Genomic DNA, 14,202 nt, shown 5'->3' with positions numbered 1-14,202 from the left:
GTTAAAGAGTTGCGTTTTAGTACACGGAAGAAATTAATGATTTGACGATTGAATCGTAACATGAATGATACTTTGTTTAAATACGTAGAATGTTTCAGGTAGACAGATGTTTTTAATCGCTCTATTTATATTAATTTTTTCTCGCCGTATCTTTTGATTATCCTTGTTGTGAAATTTCTCGTTAACAAACGTTGTCCAATATAACAATAAATTATCATAATACTTTATCTTCGCCAAATTAAGTTAATCTATATTTATTCTTCATCCTTTGTTAATATATATTTAAACTAAATATTACTCGTAATCCTGGAACATCGTGTACATTCCCGAACAGCAGATTGAAACGATATAAAATACTAGGTATATAAGGTAAAGAAAAGAAAAGAGAGAAAAATACAGAGATGGAGAGCATGAAAAGAAGAGGAAATATGACGGTGCGTTGAAAACGGTTGATCGTGAAAACGAAAGAAAATTCTCAACCATTGTTAGGAGAAGATACGGTCGAGAAATTTTTAACACATTTCCAAAACGGCGTCTCGTAGACCCAAGTTACCGGGAAGTAATACCATTTACGATTAAGTAAACGCAGCGATCGGTTCTACAATTTATGGTGGTGCTACTCGCGATCTCAATTTCTCCAAGAAGCCCTTTGATCGCGGGTAATTCGATCGTCTAGGAAAAATATTTCCTTGTAATTTAAGTGGTGCCGTTGCCGGTGCTCATTGCTCTCTCGTATAAATCAATCGGCACTCTCTTAATTTTTATTAATTGATTGCTTCCTTTTACCGTAAATCCATCCTAGATAATGAAATTGATGTTACGGAATTACTAAGAAAAGAAAAAATTATGCTGTTGTTGATTGATCGAGTTCGCAAATAGGTACACGCGAATATTATTTGATAATATCTTGGTGAATTTTTGCTCAAATATCTTGTCAGGTCCTTTTAAAAAAGTTTTTAGATTTGTCATGTTTTTTTTTCATTTTTATTTTTAGTAGGAGGTACAGGATAAAGTAAAACATGTAGTTTCATAAATATCTTGTCAAAACATCTCAAGAGAAATGCGAAGAAAAACAGCAGATAATAAATGAATTTTTTATTTGATACCGCGACGATAATTCCATTTTGAAGTACAAAATTTTCGGTGGTTAGTGAAAAATTGGTTTCTATCCTGTTATGTACTTTTTATCGATTTTCTTTTATTTCGGTGAATGTATTTGGAATTTTTTATCGCACAAATGACATAAATTAATTCCTGTTGAGTTAAAAAAGTTCAAGGATTGAAAAGATTTGGAAAGAAAAGTCGAGTAAAAAAGTCTTCAATAGTATCTTTTCTATAGAAAAAATTCTTCCATAAACCATTCTGTACTTCCGTCATAAAATTTTAATAAAACATTTACGACCTGAATGTTTATATAACACGGAGCTCTTACTTTCGTTTGCAATCTATTCTGACACAATTTGATAATAAAGATGTAGGAAAATTTGTATAATAAAAGTAAAATATATATAATTATGTAAAAAAGTGCTTTGCTCGTAACTCGTAAACATAAATTGAAAGCGATCGTAAAATTCACTTTGTTATGTTTCATGATAGGCTACGGCTAAGCACAAGTAGCAAGAAAGTTTCACTGGAGCAAATTGCATTAATTTCATTCGCCGCTGCAATTGCAATTGCTTTCTAGGTTTCGTTATTTTGCATTCTCGGCCACGGCTTGTAATAATTTTACTTAGAACTACACCTAGAATATACTGTTGCTTTTATAACGAGAAACAGGAAAATTGGAAAAATGAATCATGCAATAGGAAATACGCGAACAGAAACGCAAGATAGAATCGAGCGAACGGACGAACACAAGTAATGTGAAACTGGTTAGAAATTGCGACGAATTTTGTCATAGAAGTTCTTGCTTTTTTACACGCAGAATAGTTACACTTTTTCTTCTTCAAACTTTTTCGTCATTGTCGTTCCAATTTTAATACGACTCATAAAATTTGGTGTCAGTTTTATTCGCTCTAATGTTGTATAATCGATATTTCGTTTCGTACTTTATTCCTCTCAGTTTTTTGTATTAAGTATCTTATAAAGTGTTGGAAAAGCTGTCTTATTATTTGTGAACGAGACGAACAATCTTACGCGTGAATATATAGAAGTTTTAACTTTTAATAGAAGATTTCGTAAATTTAACTGATTATGTTTATATTAGATTGATTTTTTTATTGTTTTATCAATTTGATATCGCTGAGAAAAAGTCGAGAATATTAGGAATATTTAAAATCATAGAATTATGAATCTACATAAATATCATGTTCAATGTATTAAATTTTATATCTTATAGATAACTTAGTAGAGTCAACAATTATAAATATTATAAATATCCAACTAAACAAACACACTTGCTCGTAATCTTATCGTTCATAAAAATTCTTCAACTTTCATATCTCTACCAAAGCCTAGTACTTAATCCAAATTGTGTATGCACAACGCATCATAATTTTGTGCGTTGAATAAACTCTGCACAACAAACTTTGCAAACAAACACGGTGAAGAATTGCTTCATAGCCCGAAGAACAGCTTGTCTGAGTGACACTGTAGGTACCTGCATGATTTCAGGTCGTCTTATCGAATCGTCTAGCCCCGTATCTTCTTTCCTCACTTGTCCAAATCGTCTCGTCTGCCCGTATAACCAGATACACTGTATAAATTACAGGACTGTCAGCGTGGCGTGAAAAGAGTTTCTATAACGCCTTTGATTCTCCTACGTCTATTAACGAGCTAATCGCTCGTTCCTTCTTTAACGACGTAGAGGCTAAGTGGAAAATCGCGAGATCCTTCAAAGAAGATATTTCGTCTCGTCGAACGTTTAATCAGATGTCCTTAGAGCCGTGCAATTTCTTAAGGCGTTTCTTCAGCTTTAATTGACCGTGTGAGTAGATACATCCGCACGTTTCACGCGAGTAACCACGAAAAAGAAAAAATCATTTGCGAATATCAAAGGTGAAAAGTGTGAAAATTTTATTTTTATAGATGATGGATAGAGGGAGGAAGTTTTATAGGTGTTGAGCGCGATAGATATTTTATGAATATTACCCAGGCAACGATAAGAGAATGAAAAAATATTTTTATGAATACAGAATTTCCGTTTTACAGAAATGATATTGAAAGCACGGAGGGTGTGGAAACGGAAATATCGAAGTGGTTTTTATTGAATTAGTTTTTAATGACGCGTCAAGGATAGAATTATTAGTAAGAATTATTAGCTTATTAAATGCAGGAAGCTGGGATAAATTGATACAGGGACGAATTGATAGATTTTTTCATCGTTACGTATATATATGTCGGAGATGGAAGAACAGCGGGATTTTCCGTCGCGAATGCTGGGAAAAACCCCCCATTACCATAGTCAAGATTTTAATGTTTAAGCAATAAAAATAAGGAAAATAACTTTTAATGTTCCAACCTGGCTTTACGACGATGGGCTCAGGTTTAAGGTGACGTAACGGGTCACCAGACGTAGCCACGGTCCTGGGAGGGCCGCGTACCTGACAGAGGCACGGAGTGATTTTGTGACTCCCCTTAAAAACAAGGATTGATCCGAGAAGCGGGGACAGGAGTATATAAGGGCAGGTTCATCTGGATTGGGGGAGTTTTTAGTTAGTTAGTCGTTGGGCGAATTGCCGAGTAAGTCACGCTGATACTGGTCATCCCGTGGACCGTGGATTCGTTATCGAACCTGGATTCGTTGTCACCATCATCTCGGACATCCTATTGCCGTTACTCATAGCCTCTTGTAGTGCTCATATTCGCACTGATAAATACTAACCACATCCGCGACGGTAAAGTAAGTAAAAGTTCATAGAACGCCCCAAAGTGCCAACCTGACTCCGACATATAAATCAAACACGACAAGTATAAAGAAATACTTGTTTAAATCTTCGGCTCTAAAGAAGAACATGAAAGAAATCGAATTCTTATCATTGTATCAAAGAAATCGGAATAAAAGAAATATGAAAGATACATTTATATGTATAATAAGAACAAAAACATACTTTTTGTTTATATGTTTTATAAAACAGAATCATTTAAATTCACAAAAATATACTGTTGGATATCTACACAATTTTTATGAAAAATCGCACGTTGGATATTTTGGTCGCTTCTCTTTTATCGTAGAAAAAATATTTTAGTATTATATCGCAATGAATTATTTTCTCTCTTTGGCTTATTCAAATTGACGTAATCGTCTTTGGTGTTGTTTAGGGATGGCAGAGACCTAGTTTGAAAACTTTTTGATGTAAGGAAGCTTTCGCTTTTAATAATGTCCCAAATGTTCAAGCGTGACTTTTTTTCACGAGATTCAGGATAAGCGACGTTTCTTTCTTTCTTTTTCCTGTTCAGCTATAAGAGCAGAAGGATTGCAGAGGATGTTTTGCCAAAGTAAAGATGGATCTGCTAATGGAACTTTTGTTATCAGTAGATTCAAGAGAACCGGCTTTCTTCAGCAAAAAGAGCGAACGCCTGAAGGAAAAAAGAATTCCTTTTAAGCTTCTTCCAGAGGTGGAACCAGATTTCGCGATTCCTGTATTCATTTCGATGAAAAAGATCGCGTGCTAGCTTTCTTTTCCTCCTTTTTTTCGTTTAATTACCATTGAGATTTATAAATGGCGCATTAAAGTGTTAAGATATATTAAAGGGTTCAATTATGATGGAATGATTAATCAAAATGCTAAATGGTATCTATGATAAAAATGGCACTTTTATGTAGCATAATCATATCGTAAATATGATAAAGAGATTTTAAGTCTACGTTAATAATCTACTTCAAGTAGAGCAAATAAGTCGATGAATTCAAGTTTTGGAAAAAAGTAATCCAACAGAAAATAAGTGTTCAAGAAAACATGTAGATAACAGTGAGAATGAAAGAATTATGCACGCGGAAGTACATATGTTCCTTGGAAAATATTTATGTGTAGTTGAAGCAAACCTCCATTATGATTTAAAATACATAACAATAATAATAAAACAATATTGCAGATTTATGATATAAATCAATGATAGAAAACCAAAGAAATTATTTTAAAAAGCCACACAATTTTACGATTCCTTCCAGTTTTTAAACTAATTTACTTCCAACACCTTTTCTGAAACACATCCAAAGTACGATGGAAGTAAACTATTAGAATATATGTATAGAGGTACGAAAAATGACTCAATTAGTACTAACAGGAAGCAGTGAAGCATAACATACTAAACTCGAACAGCAATAATTTCTCGAACTCGAAGGAAATTTAGGATTGCTATTTCCTCGGAACGAAAACTTTTAATATCGTACGTACATTACGTGGGATAGTTTATTCGTTTTAATTTACATTTGATAATCCATTTAATGGTAATAACGTCGGAGATCCTCGTATCGACTCGATCGTTTCTACGGTGATTACGGTTGCTCTAATACTCTTGAGCAACGATAGCCAAGCAATTCGACTTCGCTCGTTTACTCGATGCGGAAGACCAAGGTAGCGGAACCGGAAGCGACTATCGTTCGGATAAAAAGGCGAAGCACGCTAATTAAGCCTTCATTAATGAGGGAACCGCTGGCTGGAGTACATAGCAGGGGACGCTTTCTAAGGAATAGGTTGTCGAAGGTACAGAAAAGGCTCATCGTGTGCTGTTTTGTACAAGCTTTTAGTAGTTACCGTACACGTTAATTTACGTTTTAGATACTATGTCGCAGAATTATTTCATCAACGATTTACTTCATGCTTTGAATAAGTCTGCATAAAGATGACTACTTTGTGAACAAATGCAATTGCAGTAAATGAGATGATTTTAGTTTGTTTTTTAAACGGAGAGTAATGATTTTTGATTCTATTAATTAAATGATATCTTCGTGTATACGGTGATACATGAAAATCAAAATAAATCAGATGTACCTTTTTTGTTTTCATTCGCAAAAGTGGAAAGCGGTATTTTAATAAATGTGAGACATAATATATATAATAACGAATAATGAAAATTACAATAATTAATCATTTTTGTCAGGAAAAATAAATCTATCTGTTCGAGGAAATAATAACGGTCATTTTGTTAGATAATATTCCCAAAAGCATCAGAAATCTTCGCTGAACGTGGTTCAACGCCTTGCGTCCCCATTCTGCCCATTGTAATTTTTATTCATTTCACGATCTAATTAAGGCAAGGATTTTATCCGCGTGAGAATGCGAGAAAGTATGATAAAACCAGTCGCGAAATTCAAGTTAAAGGTCTTCAGGAACAAAGAATGAATCATACGACTAATAGAAGTTTAATTTACAATTTAACAGGCGAGACTGTTCTCAAGTCACGTGATAGTTATCTAATAATAATAAGATTATCGTTTATGAATCTGTTATGATCTCAAATGGATTTGCAATCATCTTCGATGTTTCTTCTATAGGGTGTTAAAAAAATGGCTAATATTTATATAGTGTGATCCCAGGTATCAAGATAACGAAGACAGTTTCTATACAAACATTCATTTGAAGTTTATTTTCAAATGTTATAAGCAATTTAATTTTACGTTGATGGTATAGTGACAATTGCGACGAATACTAAGATTGAAAGCAAATATAAACGAAAGATGAAACGTAATCTTGTTATAGATAGAAGTAAGATCTTTACTATAACATTGAATGTATAAATTCTTTAGTTGTGAAAGATTCTAGAATTTCTATTTAGATTTGTAATAAATATAGGATTTCAAATCAGATAATAATTTCGAAAGGTTTTCATAATATTTTAATAATCTTACCTCGCTTTCTACAAGGTGTCCTAATATTTATGTATGTTTACATACAGAAAATGTTGAAGAAATCGTATCTGTGGTATAAAATAAAATTGTTTATAACTTGAAAAATACTCTACAAAACTCTATTTTACACGCGAATTCTTTTCGCTGTTTTAATTTCTAGAATTACAAAGGCGTGATAAACATCTTCTAGATTTTTTAATACTCTGTATGCAGTAAATATATACGAATTTAATAAATATTAATAGTTTCCGCGATAGCAGGCAGATATACGCTAAACTTTTAATAGATTCGTTAAAAGTGTTCCTTCACGGAAAATCTAATTAATTTCTTTGCTCTCACGCGTCTTATCTGTCGACGACTCATTGAGAATCATTCGAATCCTTTGGCTTTCTCAGACGCTGAAAAGAGTTGAAAAAAAGGAACATATGCATATTATCTAACGCGAATTTCACGAGAGAGGGACTGTGTACGAGTCATGCCTTGATTGCCCCGGCACGAACAAACTCGTAATCAGAGGCGTGATTGCGATAATATTTGCCCTGTGCGATATTCTAACACCGACGCAATGTGCGGTCTTGTGCATATCTACGCTATCTATTTGGATAAAGCGCGTCGGGAAGATGCGTTTCATGCTACTTTTCCAAGTGATTCTCTTTAATCTAAATACTGCTTTTAGCAACGAAATTCATAGATTTTCACACGCGATGTAAGTGTTACTAGAGGAATTGAAATGGTAAATGATGCTACCTAAGTGACAGAAAAGTATAAGTGAAATGTAAAATGAAGGTAGAAAATGAAGATAAAATGAAATTTTTAGTAGGGAAGGATATAAATTCCATGTGGATTACGGTAGAAAAAATTGCAAGCGCTGAAATAATTTATTTCAGGTCCTAGGATTATTACGAGATAAAGTTAAAATCAAAAGTGTCAACTTAAGAATATACATTTTCTGTTAGTACTAGGCACCTTCTAGCAACCTGTATAACCTACCTACCAAAGTTTCAAACGTAAAAATATATTACGAAAGATGAATATTGAAATAAAGAAGAAAAATATATTATATGAGATGAATATAAGTGTGATCAATTAATATTAAAAATACGAGTTTAAATAACAATTTAATTACATAATATAGTAAAAATACAAACATGCATTGAAATAATCCGTATTATCTCACGACTACAATAATCATGGAGATTTCTGGGAAAAGGGTCAATTTTTGGTCAAATAGTTGAATTATAAAAGTCACTGCAACTTGAAATGCAATCCAACATTATAACAGGAGAAATAGCAGTTCGATCAATGACAATATTGGTATCAGAATTTGGGGAATATCAAATCGAAACTGCGGCAAAAGTAGCGCATTACACGAGCATGAAATTGAAGCACGCGAGTTGAAAATAGAAAGGGAACGCGTACCCGCACGGGATATGAGGAGCATTATGTGGATTGACACGAATTACCAGAACTAGTTGAGGAGTAATGAATCTTCTATCCATGATAGAGGTCTGCTAGTTTCAACAAGTATACATTTGCATTCTAAAATAGAGGCCGTATAGTCAGTCGTTTATCAATGCAAAACGTATCAATATAAACCGGAGGATACGTTGTTTCTGACGAAAGCCTTTGTGTTTCCTTCGATTCGTAATTTATCAATTACTATACACACTTAGAACTATCAGTTAATAATACAGGAGATATATAAAGTTTCTGAATAAGATTCCTACTCGAAGCTTGGTAGTTCTATTTTTATTTAGGAGGAGAGGATTTAATTTGCGGTTGTATCTTTGCCTTATTCTCGTTGAAGAATTACCTTTGACTTTTATAAAACTACGCCTGCTTTTTAAATGTCTTCTTTGTTGACTTTTCAAACATATCCTCCAGCTCGTTGTGTTGTCCTTTTTACTCTCGTTATAAGTTTGCCTTTACTCTAATATTCTTTAATTAATTAATTAGTTGCCATTAAGTACTTCGTGTATTGTTCAATGATTCAATGATACATTTGTTTCTTGATTCAATCGGCCCGATAATTTATTTTCATGTTTGTTTTTAAATAAATTTTATATAAGGAAATTATAATCGCATAACAACAAGAATTACGTGTATAAAGTGCAATACTTCTAATCATTCAGCCAGTTTCTTCACAGTCTTTTTCTAGAGTTTTTCTTTAGAGTCTGATCTTCCAAATGAAGTTTAATAATTTCCTAATAACTAATCAAATTTACTCTGGTTTTCTCTCGATATCCTAATAGTTATAAACGGAGCTGTATACAGTATAATCTTCTGAAGAGTTAAATTAAAAGTAAACAACGCTAAATTTTCTTTTATCTCTTCACGAGCGCAGATAAATTGCAATATAAACGTTTCGTTCGACAAGCTGCTCTGTTAGTTATTGCGATGTAAAGCTGGTAGGGATGCTAGCTGTTTAGACGAAATACTAGTAATTTAAAACGAAAAGCGCGAACAGCCGCTCGAATCTATTCGCTCACGTTTGTAAGTTACGGTGCATGCATAATTGCGATTTCATTTGCACCAAATAGGGCATTCTTAATGTCTTTTAATGAAATGTGGCCTGGAAGAATTTCATTTCGTTCGTATCTCGGCCTTGAGGCGACCGTAAGACTTGTGTCTGAATTGAGCAGTTGGAAATAGGAACGGCGGACTCCATTCACTTCCCGCTAGTTTCTTCGTATTAAAGAATGCTTTTTCCCCTCTTTTCTAAACGGGATGCGGAAGTAGAACGTAATCAGTTTTCGTTATTTTCTCTTAATTTTTTTTCACGCGATCATAATAGCACTAATTATAATTGTATTATACAAGAAAATGAAATAATCAAAAAATAACTCAGAAATAGTTCAAAAATAGAATTTACTAACAAAACAGGAAAGAATTAAAGTTTATCGAATAGAAAAAGATAAACGAATTAAATGAAAATCAAATTTTCTGAAAACACTCCATCAGTTTCCGTGATAGCGCTCATAGATGTACGATAGCATGTTGTTCGACCCTGTTTCTTGTACAATTCCATTTCTAAGTTAAATAACAGGTTGCATGTAATCAGTACATACAAGACTATCACATCTCAATTATCTAGGATGGTACTTAAGATAGTATTCATAAATATGAAAACTGAGATCAGACAATAGCTTGTACGGTCTAGGATGTATCCCCTTTTATAAATCGAAAGCAGAACAACCTTGAACGTAACTTTTGATGGCGGAAGACGCAGCACCCTCGTGGTTAATCACTTTTTTAATTGCTTCTTGGCGCGACTAAGATCGGCGACGGTGAATCGACGAGGATAGGAGTTGGTCGAAACACGTATATATCTTTCTGCTTTTTTACTTTTTGTTCGTATGCTCACGAGGAAGGGATGAAACGGGAAAAGCAAACAGCGTCGTGGAAAGCTTTTACGTATCTCATTTTTCCCCTCCGCCGCTTTAATCGACGATGGACCCTTTTGCTGGAAGTTTTATTTGCAGTAGAAAATTTACTCGTTTCCGTACGACGACGATGGAGCGTGCGTCCGACCTTCTGCAGTGACAGCAGAATCTCACCCTTTCGCCCTTCTCTTCTCTCTCCTCCGCTTTTGCCTTGCCTTTTTGTTTCGTTTTATTTTTTCCACATTTTTTTTACCCTTTTTCCCTGGAAGCAGTGCGTCGAACGACCGCCACGAGTCGAGCACTACTCAAACTTCACTTCTATGTGCGTGAGTTATTAAATTTTACGGGAACAGGGGAGGCCAGGCGGCCTTGCCCTTCGAAATTAATATTTCATCCGTTTCCGAACGGATGTCCTTCGCGCAACGCGCCAACGTCGCTGAACTGTCTTGCCGTTAGTTTTCTCAAATGATTCATTTTAATGTATGCGTGGAAAACAGTTACATATATGTGGAGGTTGGCGGAGGATAGGGGTATTAATACTTCGGAGAAAAATTGAAAGGATCAAGTTTAAAGACGTTATCTTATAATACCGAATTTTATAAAATTGTAATAACTTGCAATTGACGAACTACGATGAAATCAATAAAAATATCGATTTGGGATTGGGATCAAGTTATACGTATAAAAAAAGTTAAGATATATGCAGCTTAATGAACGTTTGACAGTGTGAATTTTGAAAGGAAACTAACAGGTGAAGGTATCAAGAATCAAGTATTAGATTAAGTTGTAACAAGTTATAATAATTAACTAACTACATTGGAACGCGTTATTCTCACTATCCATTATCTCAAATCGATGCAACAATCTCGTATTAATTCACTCTCCAATTATAAACCCCATAATTTCCTTACATAAGTATTCATAATACATATACACTACCACTCGATCTTCCCACATTAAAACTTGTTACAATCCTTGTTATTCTCAATCAACACTAAAATACTAAACCGTTAAATCTGTCAAAACATCGAAAAGCATCTTGCACATATCTTACACACCAAAAACGAACTAATTACTGTCAACGCAATTTTAAAATTGGAGCCTAATAAGAATTTTGAACGTTAGTACCGAGAATCACCGGCAGAGTGCGCAGGTATCGCGACCGTGGCGCGGCGAGCGGCAGCGCGGGAGTGGCAGTATAGTTTCGGACGCCGTGGCGCGTGCTTCGGGGATGAAAATTGCTAGTCGTTTAATTGACGATACACGATCGATGTGTGTCTTCGCTGTTCGTGTCATGCATTGGTACGATCTACGAACGGCCACACGTGTATATCCGATGAATATCTGGGTGATTTGCGCGCGACCGGTTCGTCGGTAGTCGCGGTTTGTTGACTCGATAACGTGGTCCCTCGGTGTGTTTGTTTTCCCCGTGGAGAAGTGCAATCATCTGTGGATTACCCCGAGCAGCTGCAACGGACAGGTTATTTGGCCGGTCGGACAAGGCCTCGTGTGCATCCACGATCCGTGAACTAGGCTGATCGATCGACGTGCTTCAGATTATATTTACCTCCGGCGACGCCAGAGAGAGGGAAGAGACGCGTGAGAGACGAACCTCGTGATTTTACGATGATTATTAACCCTTACGCAAGCCTCGTTTCTGCGCACCGGAACGCGCCCCAACTTTAAATTCGACTAATTATGCGCCATTTACAGAGGACGCTGCGCGACATCGCGCCAATTCGCACCGTAGTAGAGATGTAAGGCTCGAGATACAGTGTCTCCAGAAAGTAGTCGTGTACTTATCGTAGAAAATGTTTATATATGTTTCGTGTGTGGTATGTAGAAAGAAAATTTTGAAATTTCAGTAGCACCGTGTACATTGGTACGAATATACCAGATTTTTATACGTTAATGGAAAATTTGAAGATGTGTAGAATACATATAATATGTATGCAAAAATAAGTAAAATATGCAAAGTATAATATTTGTTGTAATGTTTAGTAGGTAAAATGGTTCTATGCTTAGCTTTAACTTTTTTAATGTTACACTCGCAAAATATGAATTTACATAAATATTCGCAGCCTGTTCGGAAAATTCGTAACAAAAGTTAAGAAAGATTTAACTGAAAAGACTTCGTAATATAAGTAATATAAGTTTGTAAAATGAATTACTAGGTGTAAGTTCATGAGAATATCTTGACAAATTTTCCATTTTCTCCGGTAACGAATTTCTTCAAATAGCAGCTTTTATAAGCTATTCAGAATATTTAATTTCTTACTTGTATCTTTCGAATACATGAAACGAACATACGAAATATATATTCAGATAGTGAAATTTAAATAGGTTTTTTTATAACACATACGATATAACTATATAAATTTTCCATGGTAAGTGTTCAAATGCCTTGCCAAGCCGCTGTACGTGTAACACTTGAAAGTGATCGAGAAACGAGGTCGGTGTCTGTTTATAGCGGGATGCTTGAACGATGAACAGTGATTAATCGCGTAAGGGTTAACGTGATATTGTTTACTTGAAATGAATATTTTTGTCATGTGTGTTACAAGCATCTTTTTGGTTGCTCCAATATTGCATAATCGTTTAGATGGTTCTGGTTAACAGGTACACAGATATTAGAAAACTGAAAAGTTCTTACGTTGATCTTTTTTATTGGACTGTTTCGCTTCGTATGACCTCTGCTACTTTATGAAAGCGTTATTGTTATATCAGGACGAAAATTAAATAGACGAAAATGAAGCGTGATAAATAGGTCACTCATAATACTAATGCTTCTGTATACTATTTATAAATCTATCTTTTCTGTGCTTTAAAAAGCTGTATGTCCAATAATATTCTTGTTTTAAAAAGAAGCAAAGATAGAATCGAGGTAGGTTAAGAAAGAAACTTATTCGATAATGAGGTTAAAATTTTCTCTATTATCTGTCCATCAACTGTAGAGTCTCTTTTATTGCTCGAGATAAGATCGCTGTATCTTCAGCAACGAGCTAACGTCGAATAAAAACGATGATTCATCGTAAAACATTGAAAATTAGTTAGGAAGTTACATAGTCAATTACAGGAAATGTTATTCGCGTCAAGCTAATAATAATTTTGTTCTTTCCAAAGGAATTTTGAAGTATTTCTAAACACGGCAGATCGTATCGAGAATGTTGAATTTTACCTTGCAACGTGTTCTTGCGTTAATTTAGTAACCTAATTAAATACGCGTATCTAATCAACCCCTTATTATCGCGAATATCGAAGATAAATTTGCCACCATTTTTACCGTGAATCAGTCGTTCTCCCTCGTTGTTACGCAATATATCGACGTTTTATAATATCCATATGCTCTTCCTTGAAGTAATAGACGACTATCGGTGATATTAACGTTGTATTTGTAAACTGAAAGTATCGTCTAATTTATTAGTAGCAATAAACAATTATTTTTGATCAAGGCTCGAATAAATGTTATCGATTTCAATGATTTACGATATTAAAGGAAAATTTAAAAAGTTTTTTTTTAGTCAGTTTTTAACATAACGTAATTTCGGTCAAGTTTATTTTTATTACATCTTATTATAGAAAAGGTAATATTAAAAAATACAAAATTTAGAGGTCTAATATCGGTAATCTTATCGTTTTATGTTAATTACCTCATAAATAAAAACTGAACCTTTAATTTTTTGTTGTGCTTAGTTTTATAACATATTATTTCTAGAGATATTATTCAAAAAGTCACAGACTCTTGAATTTCCTGTATTAAATTTAACTTTATTTACTAAATCTCTAAAAAAGCTGTCGCGAAAGAATTCGAACAAAATGTTCAAACTTTTTTTCAATTTGTCTTAAATGGTCGACTTGTAAATATTTTTTCTACATGGAGATCCTTTTGATTTTTCAGACTTCAAATATAGAAGTTGTATTTTCGATATGATCAGAAATTCTCCCATTTTTCATATTATTTAATATTTTCTTAATATTAAATATATATGACTCTTGCCGTGTCATTGTTGATTTTTACAAACGATTTGA

At 34.1% G+C, this 14,202-nt stretch overlaps 1 protein-coding gene across 7 annotated transcripts in view; it reads left to right on the top strand.

Moving 5' to 3' along the window:
• Positions 1-14,202, top strand: part of LOC100745022 (rap guanine nucleotide exchange factor 2) — a 248,845-nt gene that overhangs the window by 113,035 nt on the left and 121,608 nt on the right. For 5 of the 7 annotated variants that reach the window (XM_012387387.3, XM_012387376.3, XM_024368642.2 and 2 more), the window contains exon 1: positions 11,355-11,653. The exons of the other annotated variants lie outside the window; for them this stretch is intronic. The gene's annotated coding sequence lies outside the window, so the exon portion shown is untranslated. Of the gene's footprint in view, positions 1-11,354; positions 11,654-14,202 lie in introns of those variants that run through there. 7 annotated transcript variants of the gene reach the window in all.

The sequence above is a fragment of the Bombus impatiens genome, unplaced genomic scaffold (assembly GCF_000188095.3).
Source record: "Bombus impatiens unplaced genomic scaffold, BIMP_2.2 scf_0466, whole genome shotgun sequence".
NCBI lineage: Eukaryota > Metazoa > Arthropoda > Insecta > Hymenoptera > Apidae > Bombus > Bombus impatiens.
Note: the sequence above shows the minus strand (reverse complement) of the source record. Positions and strands in the feature narration are given on the sequence as shown.